The 15,877-nt window shown below is 30.3% G+C and overlaps 1 protein-coding gene across 1 annotated transcript in view; it reads right to left on the bottom strand.

The window, feature by feature from the left end:
• The window catches only part of LOC129945026 (uncharacterized), a 65,483-nt gene extending 59,415 nt beyond the window's left edge, over positions 1 to 6,068 (bottom strand). Inside the window, exon 1 of the mRNA XM_056054689.1 lies at positions 5,806 to 6,068. The gene's annotated coding sequence lies outside the window, so the exon portion shown is untranslated. The remainder of the gene's footprint in view (positions 1 to 5,805) is intronic.
• Positions 6,069 to 15,877: the final 9,809 nt, after the last annotated feature.

Raw genomic sequence — 15,877 nt, 5'->3', positions numbered from 1 at the left:
TCTCAATTATATTAGTTCCAATAATTTGCAATTTTGAATGAATGGATACACAAAAGGTTATGTAAGTGCTTTCATAAGTTTGCCATTAAAACGGTTTAAAATAAATTACTTGTTTTAAATGAAAGATAACTTACTATGTAGTACATGGCAGTTTTTGGTTTTAAAGTGATCATAAATCTTTTATGGAAAATTTACTCATGTATCGTTCTTAAAAATAAATTTAACATTACTGGCCGTAATGCTAAGAACTCAGAACTTTAAGTGCAACTTAATTTCTTATAGTTGGTTGCAAATTGAACTTAATACATTAAAACAATAAATTTTGTACGTTTGGTATATATTTGGTAAATCACATGGTCAAAGATGGAAAATAAAAGTCTGCTGTTAATGAAATGAAAATAACGAGCAAAAATATAAATGTTTTAATTTAAGCATTAGCACTGAATATAAGTATAGCACACTGAAAGAATTCTTTTTAAACTTTTTATGTTGAAACACAACGTATGAGTTTTCAAAGCATAGATTAAGAATATCTAATATGAAATATGGTTGGTTTTATTGTACAATATGATCGTAAAAATAAGTTTTTCTGTTTTTCATTTCGTAAAATTAAATTAAATTTAATTTAATAGTCTAGTAACTACAGTGTCCGGCAAAAAAACCTCCTGTATTTTTAGACGTTTATATTTTATAGATAAAATGGTATTCCATTGCGGGTATAGATAGATAGAGGTCTACGTGCCGTTTTTAGTAATCATAATGGTGTGGCACGGTGAGCATCGCTCATTTGTCGTACAAATACACGTAATGTAATGGTTGTTCTGGGATTACTACTAAGCGAGCATTTCGCATTCGATTTCAACTTGGACGACATGATCCTGTTCCGGATAAAAAACAAATTCAAGTTTGGTTATCAAACTTTAGAGCAACGGGTAATGCGCTAAAGAGAAAATCGTCTGGCCGACCTTTAACCGCAACAACGCCGGATAATGTGGCACGTGTAAGTGCTTCTATCCAGCAATCTCCGAGGCGTTCACCACTCAAACATGCAGCTGCCCTGGGATTGTCTGATAGGAGTGAAGACAAATTTTGCACACACATCTTCATACTGTCACATGATTGAGACCTTCCTCCAACCAAACTTAAATCAGTTTACTAGAACTGCATCAGACCATATGTTAAATCCGATAGTTCTGATATTTAGTTTCATGTTTATTATTATTATATTGAACCAAAATTATAATCCAAGTTTTTCAGCCTTGAGCGGTGAACGTAAATTGCCAAAAATAAGAAAAACCGTGATTCGGTTCTTAGTGTTTTTTACCCTAAAAAAGAATTTTTGTTTAATACAAAGACGTTCTACGATCTTAAGGCAAACGCATTAAACCATTATTTGCCACTGTACTAAATTGAATACAGTGCTTTTGAAAATGTCAGTTGAATATTGTCAAAAAGTAGGCTTTGATTTAAATATTTTTTTTTTAATCAAAAGCAAGCATGTACATCTGTTTTGTTATTGGAAACAATTTCTTTGAGGTCAAAAGCTATTTTCAAGCTGTTTGGTTACCTTTTGTGTCGTCCAAGAAATTTTTTCTTGCAATAACTTTCCATAACACAAATATAAGTCTTAAAGTTTAAAACAAACTTTTTTTTCAATTGTTATTATAATTGAGTACTATTTTTTTTATTAATCTATGTACATATGTATGTCCTTGTCAATTATTGATTAAACGCCAAGTTTAAATAAATACATATTTTAGTTTTTAAGAAAATTAAAAACAATTATAATCTACTATGATATTTTTTAGTCAAGTAGTCTTTTCTCCGGACCGAAAGAGCCGTTTACATAACTCCGGTAGATTCCATTTATTCTAGGTTTTTATGGCGTTGGTCTTAGAAATAATACAGGTTATCGACCTCGAGGTTTTGACTTAACATTTCAAAAACTCAACAAAATCTCAAAGATCGTTACCTTTTTTTGTCAAGTATTGCTAATTTTACCACTAATGATCTAGTTTCTTCACCGTAGGTTTACTGTACGATTTCAAGCTAATTTAAATTTCTTCGAAATTTTCTGAAATACAACATCATAAACAAGTTACCAACAAATCTGAAATATCCGATTTGACACAAGGTCTCTTTCCAATGACACAGTTATGAGACAAAAAGTAGAATTTTCGTTTATTTTGTGAAAAATTGATATTGAAAAAAATATAATTTCAAAAGATTTTTTTCTGAAAATTTTCTTAATTTGAGGTTTTACGAAAAAAAATGTTTAAAAACAGTGAAATTCGGTTCTTGAAATCATTTTTAAGATTTTTCATTTGCAACAAATAAATCAGTTTACGGATCAGTTTGAAAACAAGCAAGAATTTTAGTATTTTATTTTCTTTAAAGGATTTCTAGTTAATTAAAAAAAATAACTACAAATAAAAAAACGCATTTTTTAAAACTAAATACATCATGTTTTTTTCAAGTTTTTACAGTGTTTGAAGGACTTAAAAATTTAATTGGAAAAACTCAACAGTTTTAATTTCGTGCGCGAATTTTATTTTCTGGAATTTTGAAAAAAAAAAAATTGTTTTCACGATCACATTTAATTTTTTGGAATCTGAAAGATTTATTTCGTAAACGAAGAGACTTAAGTTGGTGGAATTGCAAGAACAATGTGTGTTGTTTTTCTTCAAGGGACTTCCTTTTGAATGAAAGTCTTACAATGCACTTAAAAATTGATAGTTAGTGGTACTCTTTCTATGTAAGATACATTTCCAACACTAGTTCAAGTAAGTAAGTAAGTTATGCTATCTTTAAAGGACTGGCAATTATAGAAACAATTCTGTTTTCTGATGATGATACATCCAAAAAAATCCGGTGCTGGTATCAATTGATGCTTCGTTGTTTTCTGCTGCACCACCGAATTACTTATTAAAAATTTTAAGACTCCAATTTCTTGAAATTTCCTCATTTTTAATCATCATCAAAAGTAACACCATGTGTTTTCATAAGATGTCTTTTTATGTTTGCATTTTCCATTTCATTTTGTTAATTTCAAATAAGTTGATTTATTTATTTGTTGTTCCTAAGAATATTATATTTCCAATATTATAATTAATAATTAAAACAATAGCGTACAACTCAACTTAACTCCAAGAAACACAAATTTTATTTTATTCCGCTCGTGATAAGTTTGAAAAATGTTAGAAGCATCGATATTTTTTAGTACGCAAACGATATTTTATAAACAATGTTGTTTTATACGAGTATAGTAGTAATAAACACATTTTCGAATCTGTTTTCAAATTTGTCTATGCCATCATTTTTGAACAAAGAAACAAAATCGACTTGATCTGCTCATTTTTTTTTAATTATTCATATAAGTTCGTTGAAGAGTACTTCTTTAGGTACATAATGTGCATTGGTATTTCAGATAACTTCAATACGAACACTTTGGGTAAAGATATAACGCATACAAATAGTTATATCCTACAAGCAACTACCATTTATCTACTACTGCTTTGAAGAAACTCAAAAGTTAAAACTTTTAAGTCAATATTCGGCATGTTCTCAATACTGAAAGTGTCTTAAAATAAGAATGGCTACACAAGATACCTAACGGACATCAAAACACAAAATAGAAATACGAAATAAAATATTTTAGATTTTTAAGAAATCAAAACTTTTACGAATTTTCTCCGTGTGCGATGCCATATCTGCTTATGTTTTAATTAACTTCCCATAGGAAGTTATTAAAATCCATCCGATTTGTCGGATTGCAAATTTTGTTTGACGTTTTAAAATCCCTAGAACCCAAATGAAAGGTTTAAAATGAGATGTCTGCGTGTGCGTGTGTACGTTCAAGACCTAACAGCGCTATCGACTTACAAAATAAAAACTTCAAAAGAAGCATCAAGAACTTCAAACTGAGTTCTTTTACTACAGCAGTTACAAAAGTGACATATTTGGTTGACCTCAATATCTCTCGTACCAATAACGCAAGTAACTTCAATTCATTTCATATTATGCATTGTAACGTGATACCGAATTTGTATAAACTCAACAAAAAAATAAATATCCTTGGAACAATTTAGAATGTTGTAAGGTTTTAAGAAAATCTGTAAGTTTCTGTTATATGATAAAAAAAGTCCACAAATATTATATAAAATAGGCGAAAACTGTTTTTAGACTCAAATACTTTGAAAATAAATTGCTTCATAATTATTTAATAAAATAAACGTACATATAATATTTTTTTAACAAAAGGTTATTTTCTATTAAAATGCTTTTTATTCAAAAAATGAAAACTTATGTACCTACACGTATCTTGAGAAAATAAAAAGATATTGACTTTACACTTCATTATGTCTTACACAAAATGTGGTATTAACATTTTGCAAAACCTTTAGAAATATCGACAGACAGCACGAATGGGAATTTATCAGTGTAAGCCGCATCCATGCCGCTTTTTTTATATATCTTTTATCAATTACGTAATTAACTATAGGTCCTAAATGTTATTTAATAGGGTACAAAATGTTAAAGCTTTTTAACACATAATTTTATGGTTTAAAAACACAACTGTTTCTAACAAGTTTTATAATCGTGTACTTAAACAACCACATAAATTTACGTATGTAAAAATATACATATTTATTTTATAGATATCCCATTAGTACCTATTCCTATACTTGCTAAGAGAACAAACTGCATTTATTACTCATTACCATATGAAAAAAATGATAAAATAAGAAACAAGTTTTCAATGATCAAATAGAAAAAAGGTTCATTTCATTTTAACCAAACAATAAACAAACAGAACAAATAAGTTAAATCAAATAAAACCGAAAAGAGTTTCTGCTTTGTAACCAAAGGCATTAACTAAGTTTCGTGTAAGGGAACAAAACATTTGGTTTTCTTTTAAAAAATCATTTTGAGGGATTTATCAAATCATCCGCACTATGCTATACTCGTACCGCTCAAACAATAGATTTCGAAATGCCACCTACTTCTTCATCTTTCTTATGCATCAAAAAATGTAACCATCCAATGGCATACAAACCGCTATAGTTCACCGAAGACCGAAGCCACCAAAAAGAATCAAAGCCACCACAGACCCAGACGTTGTTGTAAGCTTTGTTGCTTTGCTACCGTGATGTATCAATAACAAGCGCAATGAGATACATTTTCGCTGGTTAAAGATACAATCAGCTGGTGCCTTTAGCTAATGGTGAATACCTATCTATAGTTTGCAGCTGAAGTTTCATACACTCTATAGAAACACCATCTCAATATCCGTTTGGAGCTTAGATAGAAGAAAAAAAAATAATAATACAAATCGTGCAGCATGTTTCTTTGAAAAGACAACAGAGACAGAGTTGGAATGACGACTAACGACGAATGACGACGCGACGTTATTTGCTTTTGCTGAACTAACTTTCTCATTCGATTTGAAACATAACCAAACTATACCATAACTTCCACTGGTGACCAAAAAACAATCACATCGCATGCAGCATGAAGCATGCTTCCAAAACAAGTTGCATTTTGCACTTCTTCAAAAACTTTAAATCAAGCACACGACGCGATACAAATCTTCATAATCGAGCGCATTTTTATGTGAAAAAAAGCGAAGGTGAGAAACAAAACAAAAATCAAAATCAAAACAAAAGTTCAAGGATCCCATGAAGATTCAAGATGTTGTAACTCTTGTAACATACATCTTCACTGTCTTAACTTTTAAATAATATTTTGCAAATAAGATGCACTTCATCATATACGAGTTTTTATTATGTATTTTTAAGTACTCACTTCAAAACTGAGTAAATCGAGCTTTTGAACTAAATATTTCACACTACATAAATTAAAATTCTTCAAAACACCACTTAAAGAACTTAAAGACAAAAATTAATCTTTGAATTCACTGTTTATAGAGAGGTTTTTTGAAGATTGAATCTTCAATTCTTTTTTTTTGTGTTAAAAAATTAACTTTTCTTCGCGTACAATTTTTGGTTTATGTTTACGCGCAGACGCTGTAAGTATAGACCTTTCAATTTGCCGGATAAAAACTCAATGGACCTTCGGCCAGCATGTTACCATTTATTTATGGGGCCTTAGTTAAGTGCAACGCATAAGCTTGAGGTTGCGTTTAAAACAGGTTTGATGAAATGGTTCGGTTCATACTGCAACATGTTGTAAGACAGTTGTGTCTCAAAATCAATAATGTCGACTTTACGGGGGTATCAAAAAGATCAATTCATGATCTAATGTTCTTGTCTGATTAGATTAAACGGATTTAAATGAAATGCATTCTATTCGAAAATTTATTATGTAGTTTCGGGGAAACTAACAATACAATTTATTGATAATTTAAATGACATGCATAGATATGATAATACATATGTAGCTAGCTTGAATCTTTAGTTTATTTTAAATTATTCAGTGTTTTGTGAATTATTTTTGATGTTATATGGATGTTTTTAGAAGGAACACCACGAAATAATTAATGAAAATTTGACTATTTGAAAAAAAGATGCTAGGTTGCCACCAATTCTAATGAATTTCACCAACATAAAAAACGTCTTAAAATTAATTTATTTTTTTGTAAGCCAAAATGTCATTAAGAGAACTTCAATATGTATTGTTTAAAGAATTGAAGTTTTATTTGTTTTCAGGCAGGATTTTCGAAGTTAAAACTCAGTTTGGAAGTTTTGTTTTTTGCTAGACTTTTATTTATGTAAAAAATTAACTTTTAAGAAAATTGTTATTTTGTATGAAAAGATATAAGTTTGAAGTCTTTCTTTATTCTTAAAATATTTCAGTATAGACCCAATTTTCTGCAGTTAATATAATTTTTTTTATTTTTAGGTTTTTTCGTAAAAAAAATTGTCCATAGAATTTGTCTTTCATATTATTTCTACATTTTGAAAACGTCATTTATCATATTTAAAAGTTATTCTGAAGTTGTTTGAGTTTAAAATCGTTAAAGTAAATATTAAAAACAAAAGTAACTCTTTAATTTGATTTGATGTTCAAATGGTAGAAATGTGCATTCAAGAGGACACAAGCATCCACAGGTTTTTCTCAAAACCCACCTCTGTCTATCAACTCCTACTCTCACCTCCCCGCGGTGAACATCGGGCGCCTACTACCTCAACTGGAGATTGGGTTCCAACCCCAGTGGAACGTTGTTGGGGGTAGCAAACGAGAGAGGGGGGAGAGGTGGTTCCACTAAGGCACCTCTCCTTATTCAGGCAACAGCGGACAAATTCTCAAGATGGAATCAACGGTGGCGTTTACAGTTCCAGTAAGGTGAAATACTTAGTGAACACCTTATAGGGCTTCTTCGACATATTCGGAGCCCAGGCCTGTAAGGAGCGGTTTATCCGGCTCCCCTTCCTTGGAGTTATACTAAGGATCTGGCCCTCCAGGTTGGGGGTTGTACAGTCGGGGTGACTTCCTGGCCACGTAAAAAATACCTTTAGTTGCGAAGCACCAACAAGCCTTGGATACGGACGGATTCACTGTTGACAACCCACGGAAACGAAATAAGGACAACGAACTTCGGATCTGTACGTGGAATGTTAGGTCCCTTAACAGACCACGTGCAGCCGAACAATTAGCGGAAGCCCTAAACTGCTGCAAGGCAGATATAACCGCCATCCAAGAAGTGCGATCGGATGGTCCGGGCAAACGCTAACTAAAAGACTGCGATATATACTACGGCGATTGCTACCGAGAACAAAGACAGCGTCTATTTGGATGTGGATTTGTTGTTGGAACTAGACTCAGGCAAAAACTCTTGAGTTTTAACAGTGTGAGCAAGCGCATCTCTACAATTACAGTTCGGAAAAATGCATGAAATCTTTATTTATATATAATTTAATTTTTGAAGATTATTTCATGCAAATGTTGACCTTGACTGCGCCTCAAATGGTCCATTCGCTTAGTCCAATTTTGGCATACTCTTTCGAACATTTCGGGCTTTATCTCACGAATAAATGCTTTAATATCTTCCCATGCGTTACAATGTTGTGCAACGAAAAATAACGTTTTTGACATTTCTGATAAAATTTTGAGAAAAATCTAATTAACATTTAACACCTAAAAAAAACATTACTCAAAGTTGTTAAAAATTGAATTTCGACTTAAATATCTTTTCAAAAATTTTGGATTATGGCTTCCAACTTATTTTACCTTACACGAAATATTGTTTTTAACATTCGGTAAAATTTTGAGAAAAATCGAATTGACAGTTTTCTACAAAAAATAAAAACCTAAAAAAATGTATTAAAATATTATTTTCGACTCAAATAAACTTTTCAAATCTCTGGGACATTCGCTTTAAACTAATTTCATTTCTTTTTAAATATTGTACTCAACATTCAGTAACATTTTGAGAAAAATTGAATTGACAGTTTATTACAAAAATTAAAAACCTAAAAAAACACATTACTAAAAGTTGGTAAAATTGATTTTCGACACAAATATCGTTATAAAAATTAAAAATTTTAGTTTGAAACTATTTTTTTCTAATAAGAAATATTTCTGAACATTCGATAAAATTTTGAGAAAAATCGAATTGACAGTGTTTTAATAAAAAATTAAAACCAAAAAAAAAAACATTACCAAAAATTCGTAAAAATTGATTTTCGACACAAATATCTTTCCAAAAATCTAATAGTCAGTTTTTTCATTAAAAATTACAATTCACAAAAAATGGTACGCATAATTGGTAAAAATTGATACTCAGTTCTCGATATCTCGTGAATAATAGAAAACATTGACTTTAAATTAATTTCATTCATATAATATGTATTTGTTAATATAGAAAATAAAAACTTTAAAGAAATGCTACTTAAACTGGTAAAAATCGGTTAACGACTAAAAATTTCGTTCGCAAAAATAGATTTTGAAATCCAAAATATTGTTCTTTATTTTTAAATTTTTCCTAATAATTTCACTGATAACATCTTTAACAAAACACGCAAAACTTCAAACTTTTAAGAAACACAAATTTACAGACGGGATGGGAAGTTTTGAGTGTGGGTCGCATCCCAGCCATCTTGTCTTTTCATTTTTTTCTTGATCATGGTCATTTCATATGATAAAAATAGTTAGTATGCTTTACTCAGGCTTATACGGTCCATAGGTTTTACAATACTCGCAGTACTTATAATACTAACAGTGATTCACTATTTACTCCTATGATTGAATTCTGTAACTAACATGTAACATTCAAAATCATTAAATTAAACTAGGTTACCGTTTAAATTTCGAACAACATATTAAATGATACTCGTATGACTGGTCTTTTCAACAATAATTAATACTTTTCTTGTGTTATGATGATTGTTTCCATAATTTAAAAAAAAAATATTTTTCGGCCTCCCCCATTTGCTATGGTTAAACCTAATACAAGATAATAAATCATAATAACATACGTAAAGTTATGAAAATAATAGCAAATGTATATAATATCTTTATTAACTATCCGATATGATAAATGTTAGATCTGCACAATATTATTTAAGTGTTTGAAGAAAATAAGGAAGGTTAAAGAGAGATCAAGCTATACGGTAGCTGTTTCAAAGCGTATCGAATTATAAAGTTGTTTAGCCCCTAAATTTCCAAAAAAATAGTTAATTATAAGAATATTAAAAATGAAGGCTTGAAGTGTTTTATTTTGAATAATATTAATATAAGTAGCTAAAAGATCTATAAATAATAAGAGCTATTTTGGTAGGCCAAGGACTTCTTCTAGGAGTGTGCTTCCTGAAAGAAAGATAATATAGCAGTGATATTTTGAGCTTTAAACTTATTTTTGAGTTTTTGCATAGGTTACAAATCAAATGTAAGTTGATCTAAAACCTCAACAGAAGTAGCTATGCTACAGTGAGCCAAGCTAATATGTAAATAGCAATTTAAGTAAACTTAGAGAAGAAAATTGATTAATAACATCTTGAAGAACTATAACTTTGCATTTAAAGATTAGCTGATTTTTAACTTATTGGATTTGGGCTACGGTATAACAAAACAATATGTTTTTAATCTAGCAAAAAACTAATAATTATGTTTGGTAAGCTTTCAGTTCTTTTTTACCATAGGCACATTTTTACAAAAAAGTAGGTGTCCCAATAAACCATTTGAGGGCAATGGCGGATCCAGAGGGGTGGTCGTAGGGGTTATGACCCCCCCCATGGGAGATAATTTATTTGTATTTTTGTAGGAATTCCCTTCAATTCAAAACTAATCGTATTAAGTCAATGGATATGACCCTTATTATATTTTAAATTATTTATTTTTTGTACATGAAAACAAAGTTTGTATTTTACTTTCTAAACTTTGAAGCAAAAAGTAACACTTTTAACTGAGGGCTGAACCAATAACATAATATGAATCTAACATTCAGCCCTATTCCAAAAATTTTGCCAAAAATTCATCAAATTTTGTACAATGGACGATCCAGGGGGGGTGGGGTAATATGAGCCATATAGCTTATGCAGTTAAGTTGTGTAAGTAAAGATTTGTTAGTAATTTACCGACATTCACCAAAAAATGGTTTGCTGTTAACAACATTTAAAATTTTTGTACCTTAAGTAATGTTTTAAATTATTTTCATAAAAATTTTTTTCATAAAAATAAGAGCATTCCCCATACAAATTTTTTGGTTTAAATTCGAAAATTCGATTTTCTTCAGAAATAAACCGATAGATTTTTTATAACTTTCTCTATTTTTTTATTAATTCGACTTGTTTTTACAAGAAAAACATATTTTGGTATTGCTCCAGAAGGTTACCCCTCATAAAGCCGTTATAGATTTCAATAATCTTGTCTTTCAAAGCATGCTCTTGTCGATGGTCAAGTTTTCAAATTGATGATTTTTGATGATCGAAAATATCTTTTCTTTTTATTCTATCTATTAATCTATTAATATTAAAGCTTTGAATCTCTTGAGAACTGAAGTGAAAAGAGATTATGTAACGTGTAATTTGTGACTGCCTAGATTGTTTTTATTTTATATTCAGAGAAATTATGTGCACATATTTAATTAAATTCAAGAACCAAACATATTTCTCTCTACAATTTTAAAGTTTTGTTGACTCTTTTAAGATGAAGTATCAGCTTCAATCTACGAGTAAGCAGACTGGTAGCGATAGTATAGTATTAGTCTCCCGAAAATTGAGTCCGAAAAAACTACGTAAAAAAAAAACAGTACATTTTTGATATCATTTCTTTCTTATTTTCTGGTTTTTGAATTTTTTGTAGCGTTTTTCTCATTTATATAAATGGCAACAAAAAAGAATATATTATTTTTTGTATAAATTGCTGGACAATAGCGTTCTTAAATAATTTAATATTAAATTCATTTACGTTTATTTTTGATATGAAAATAAATGCTCTTTGATTCAAATTGGAAACTCATTACATCAAAGGGGCAACTCATTTGATTTTTGATATACACTACTACTATAAGATCTAGACAATAATTGTCTTATACATATGCAGTATGCACGTCCTCTTTTGTTACCAACACCAATACGATTTTCTGTGAATATTCATGTCGATACGCGTACGCCAAGAAATGTGTTTCATTCAAAGGTGTTTCGATTTGAATCATATACATATGCACTTTAAACCAAAGTAAAAATGAGACAAATCAAAGTTGTAATCCTTTGACTCGTGAATGATAACGGTAAACATTCTACAAGAATATCTGATATGCCGGTCGAGTAATTTATTTGCCATTCGCTCTAGTTTCGTGGCTGTGAACAGTTCTAAGAAAAGTTTAAAGTATTAAGTAAGACAAATAAAATAAAATAAAATCTATTTATAATGGTGTCATACATCAATGATAAAAATCAGATAGGACGAAAGTGGACAACTATTGAATTTAATTTATTCAGATTCTTCCAACGACCAGGACATAGGTACACTATTGAGGGAATTTGATTTAGAAATTCTCATTCAGAAATTTAAAGGTAAGTTTAAATTGAGCAGTGCGCTTCCAAGCGACGATGGAGCGACAACGCGATGAAAAAAAAATTGATCATATAAAATCTTGTATTTTTGGCCAAGGTGGCCGAACGACAGAGTGACAGTAACGTGAAATGTACACAGGTAAAGGATTTCATATGGTCTATTTTTTTCATAGCGTCGCTCCATCGCCACCGTCGCTCGTCGCTTGGTAGCGCACTGCTGAACAATTTTATTACTGTCCCTATTATTTATCACTTAGAAACAAATATTACATACGCTGCCTTCAATTTTTGTCGAAAGAGGATATCAAAGAAATACTACTAGATATCGCACTGAGAGCTGAATTTCGAGAAAAATTATTCCTTTGGAGAAAGAAGGAGGTGAGTTTATTTTTTACTTAGACAAAATAAATAACGTTTTTCAAGTGTTCTTTGAAGGCTGTAGTTTATTATTTTATATGTAGGTATATTTTTAACATTATTTGCAGTAGATACAACTTTCCGAAAAAACGCCATCAATTATTTTACTTTAATTATCTCATTAATTTTATTTCAGTTTGGAGTTGACGACGAAACCCTTTCAGCAATTTCAAAAGTAACAAATTGGCAGTGCCAAAACTGCAACAATTCTGAAGCGGGCCCATCAACACCAACATCAAGCATAAATTAATATTTTAAAATTGTAAGTATACATACATCCATAACATGTAATATGTATCTACATAATGTGTGTACTTCAGTTAAAATAAAATATATTGTAATCCTACCTCTATTTATCGTTTAGGATATTTTAAAACTTATGAACTCATCATCAAAAGGAAAAGCTTTGATCGATTTATATAAAAGGGTATCAGTTTGAAAACGCCCAAAGATATGCCCATATACAATCATAATTGAGGAGGTAAATTGGGCATATTATGTCTTGCCATGAGCAACCTCAAATGTCACATTTGACACAACGGCTATATAAAACTTATATGTATATCGTAATACACAATAAATCATGTTGAAGAAAAGTCTTGTTTTTTTCAATTTTTTAATAAAAGTATTATTTAAAGACAAATATAATATGTATATTTGATATTCTGAAATTAAAGCTTCATAATTCAACATTGCAGCTTTAGTGCCGATTGCTTTGGTATGTATTGTTAATAAAAACAATTGATATAATGTGAAAATGACTTTAAATCCCTGAATTTTTATATTGTTTTTAATTAAATTAGTCTCGATACCTATTTACTATAAGCACAAAGCTTGTTTAAAATGAATTGATATTTTTTTGAATCAAAAGCGGATCGTATTTAAAAGAATGATAGAGCACTTTAATTTAATGTTGACTAGTAATTAATGTAAATATGTTTCGAAATGATTTATTTCCGATACCTATTTACTTTGAGAACAAAGCGTGTTTAAAATGAATTCATATTTTATTGAACCAAATGCAGATCGTATTTAAAACTATAATGCTACCACTTTAAATCATATGGGTTTCAAATTTGATTTAAAATGAAGTAGGGAATCACTTTTCATTGATGAACAACTTTGATTTAAATATTTTCGGCATTAGAGCCAAATCATATTGATTTTACTTTGATTCAGAGTCGTTTATTTTGATTTTACGTGGTTTTTTCTCTGGGTGATTACGACTTTGTTGCTCCGAAAAATTTTATAATTTAAACTTTTGTGTCAAACAAAAAAGTGGCCTCTTTTGGGCACTAGCAAAGATACAATCACGTCAATTTCACCACGGATAAAACTTGACATTTGGGACATTATGGCGTTCTTAACTCAATTTCTGAAAAAATTGCAATTGCGTCGATATTGCACCGGAGGTGCGATATGTTAAATGCGCGCCCCCCTGATTAAAAATCTGGATCCGTCCTTGTTTGAGGGTCCTTTACACAATTTAAAAGAGAGCTCTAAAAATGATACATAGCTAGCAACCTACAAAATATGTTGCAATTTGCAACTATCAAACACCGCTAAAATGTTTCGACCTGTCATTATTTTACCATTATTTTTATAAACAGTGCATGCAATATTTAGTTGCATTTCTTCCCACAAATAATTACACTTTATGGATCAAAATACTGTATTTAAAATACTGTATCTCAAAATACTGTATTTCAAAATACTCTAAATAAGGCTAAGAAATAAAAATCGTTTTGACAATGTAAATGTCAATTCCTTTCAACAATAACATATGCACCTATGATAATAATAATAATTTTGCAAAAATATCCACGGTTGAGACAAAGACTCACAGATTTCAATTTGAAGACTAACAGATTTTGTTTTTAATCCAAAAATCAATACTTTTCATGAATTTACATATGTATGTATGTATGTATGTACATATGTAGGTATGTATGTGATTCGCATTTTATCTAAAGATAAATAAATCGTTTGATTTCCTTTAAGGCAAATGAAAATATTTTAGTTCCCGCGGTGTGATGGTTAGTGCTTAGTAGGACTATCATGCCAGAGACTTGGGTTTAATCCCTGCCTGTGCCATCAAATTCACAAATCCTTCAATAATAATTCTTGTCATAAAAAGTGCTTTCTCAAATAAGCCGATCGCATTTCGCTCACTGGAAGAGTTGTAAGTCACTAGTTCTCAAGAGATTGTTGCGCCACCTAATTTATTGATGAAAATGAAAATTTTGACTAATATATGCAAAATACGTTATTTTTCGATTAGAAATGCAAAATATGTTAGTTTTCGCCAAGAACTCTGAATCACCACAAACTAAGAACTTAAATGTTATTAATGGGGAAATTAAGAATTTGCAATGAAAGATTCTTAAGAATAACATTTGTAGTGTCCCCACACTAGGGAAATGTTTGAAGAGAAATGGCAGAAAATTGTATTTGCTGAAGAAAAAAAAAATAGTTTCTTTGATGCCGCGATGTTTACAGGCCTTTAAGATACCCGTGGGGGCCCACCGAAGTATAGATACTCACCTATGGTATGTAGTTAAAAATTAAATTCATTATAATTTTCTTTTTAGTTTTTGGTCAATACGGGTTCTTAAAAATGGTGATGTTTTTTTCTTGTAATGTCAACAAAATGGACAGTTTAAACGTAACTTCACATACACTATCAATCTTATTTACATTTATCTGAAAGTGACCAAAAAAAGAGATCGTAGGTAGACTTTTGTTTGCCACAGTAAGTCTTTTACTTTACCCCATAGTCTTTGTTATAATTGACATGACATTACTTTTTTTCACGTCATTATTGTCAATTTCGGCCTCAAAAATATTAAAATCGTTTGCCTAAATGTACGGAATAGCTTTAGAAGCTAAATGGCTACATAAGCAAAGAAGAGCATAGCTTTTGCTGGCGTTGTTTTCGGCTGTTCAGAAGAAGATCTGGCTGTTTGTAGCAAAGATCGTTCCAGATCGTTATTTTCTTAATTCCTTTGTCTGCAGAAGGCGTTGAATAGTGTTGTGGTGAGAAGTTGGCTGAGGTTTTTGTGAAATTGTGGTTATAATTCACAACATATTTTTCTAAGGTTCTGTAATAATAATTCAAGAAGAAAGTTTTTCTGCAAGATAATACATTTAATTTTCGTGGATTTTTTGGGGAAGATGCACGTCTTCCATTAAAACAATTTCCCATGTTTTGAGAAGGGACTTGCCAGGAATTTTTAGTTTTGATTCAATGCCCTTAATTTTTTTTCTTGGCTACAATGTTTTTAGAAGACTTGCTCTTTTTGTTGTACAAAAATGAATTTCGTTTGACTAATTCATTTATATTTTCTTCCACTGTCAACACCAAAATAAACTGACGATACCAAAAAATGGTCGTCATATTTTGATTTGAAAGTTGATGAACCTTGAAAATTGCGCCTACAAAGTTGGTAGAATTTGGACGGCGACAGCGAATTTGACGTCGATGT

The sequence above is a fragment of the Eupeodes corollae genome, chromosome 1, assembly GCF_945859685.1.
Source record: "Eupeodes corollae chromosome 1, idEupCoro1.1, whole genome shotgun sequence".
Lineage (NCBI taxonomy): Eukaryota > Metazoa > Arthropoda > Insecta > Diptera > Syrphidae > Eupeodes > Eupeodes corollae.
The sequence above is the reverse complement of the archived record's forward strand: the minus strand, read 5'-3'. Positions and strand labels throughout refer to the sequence as shown.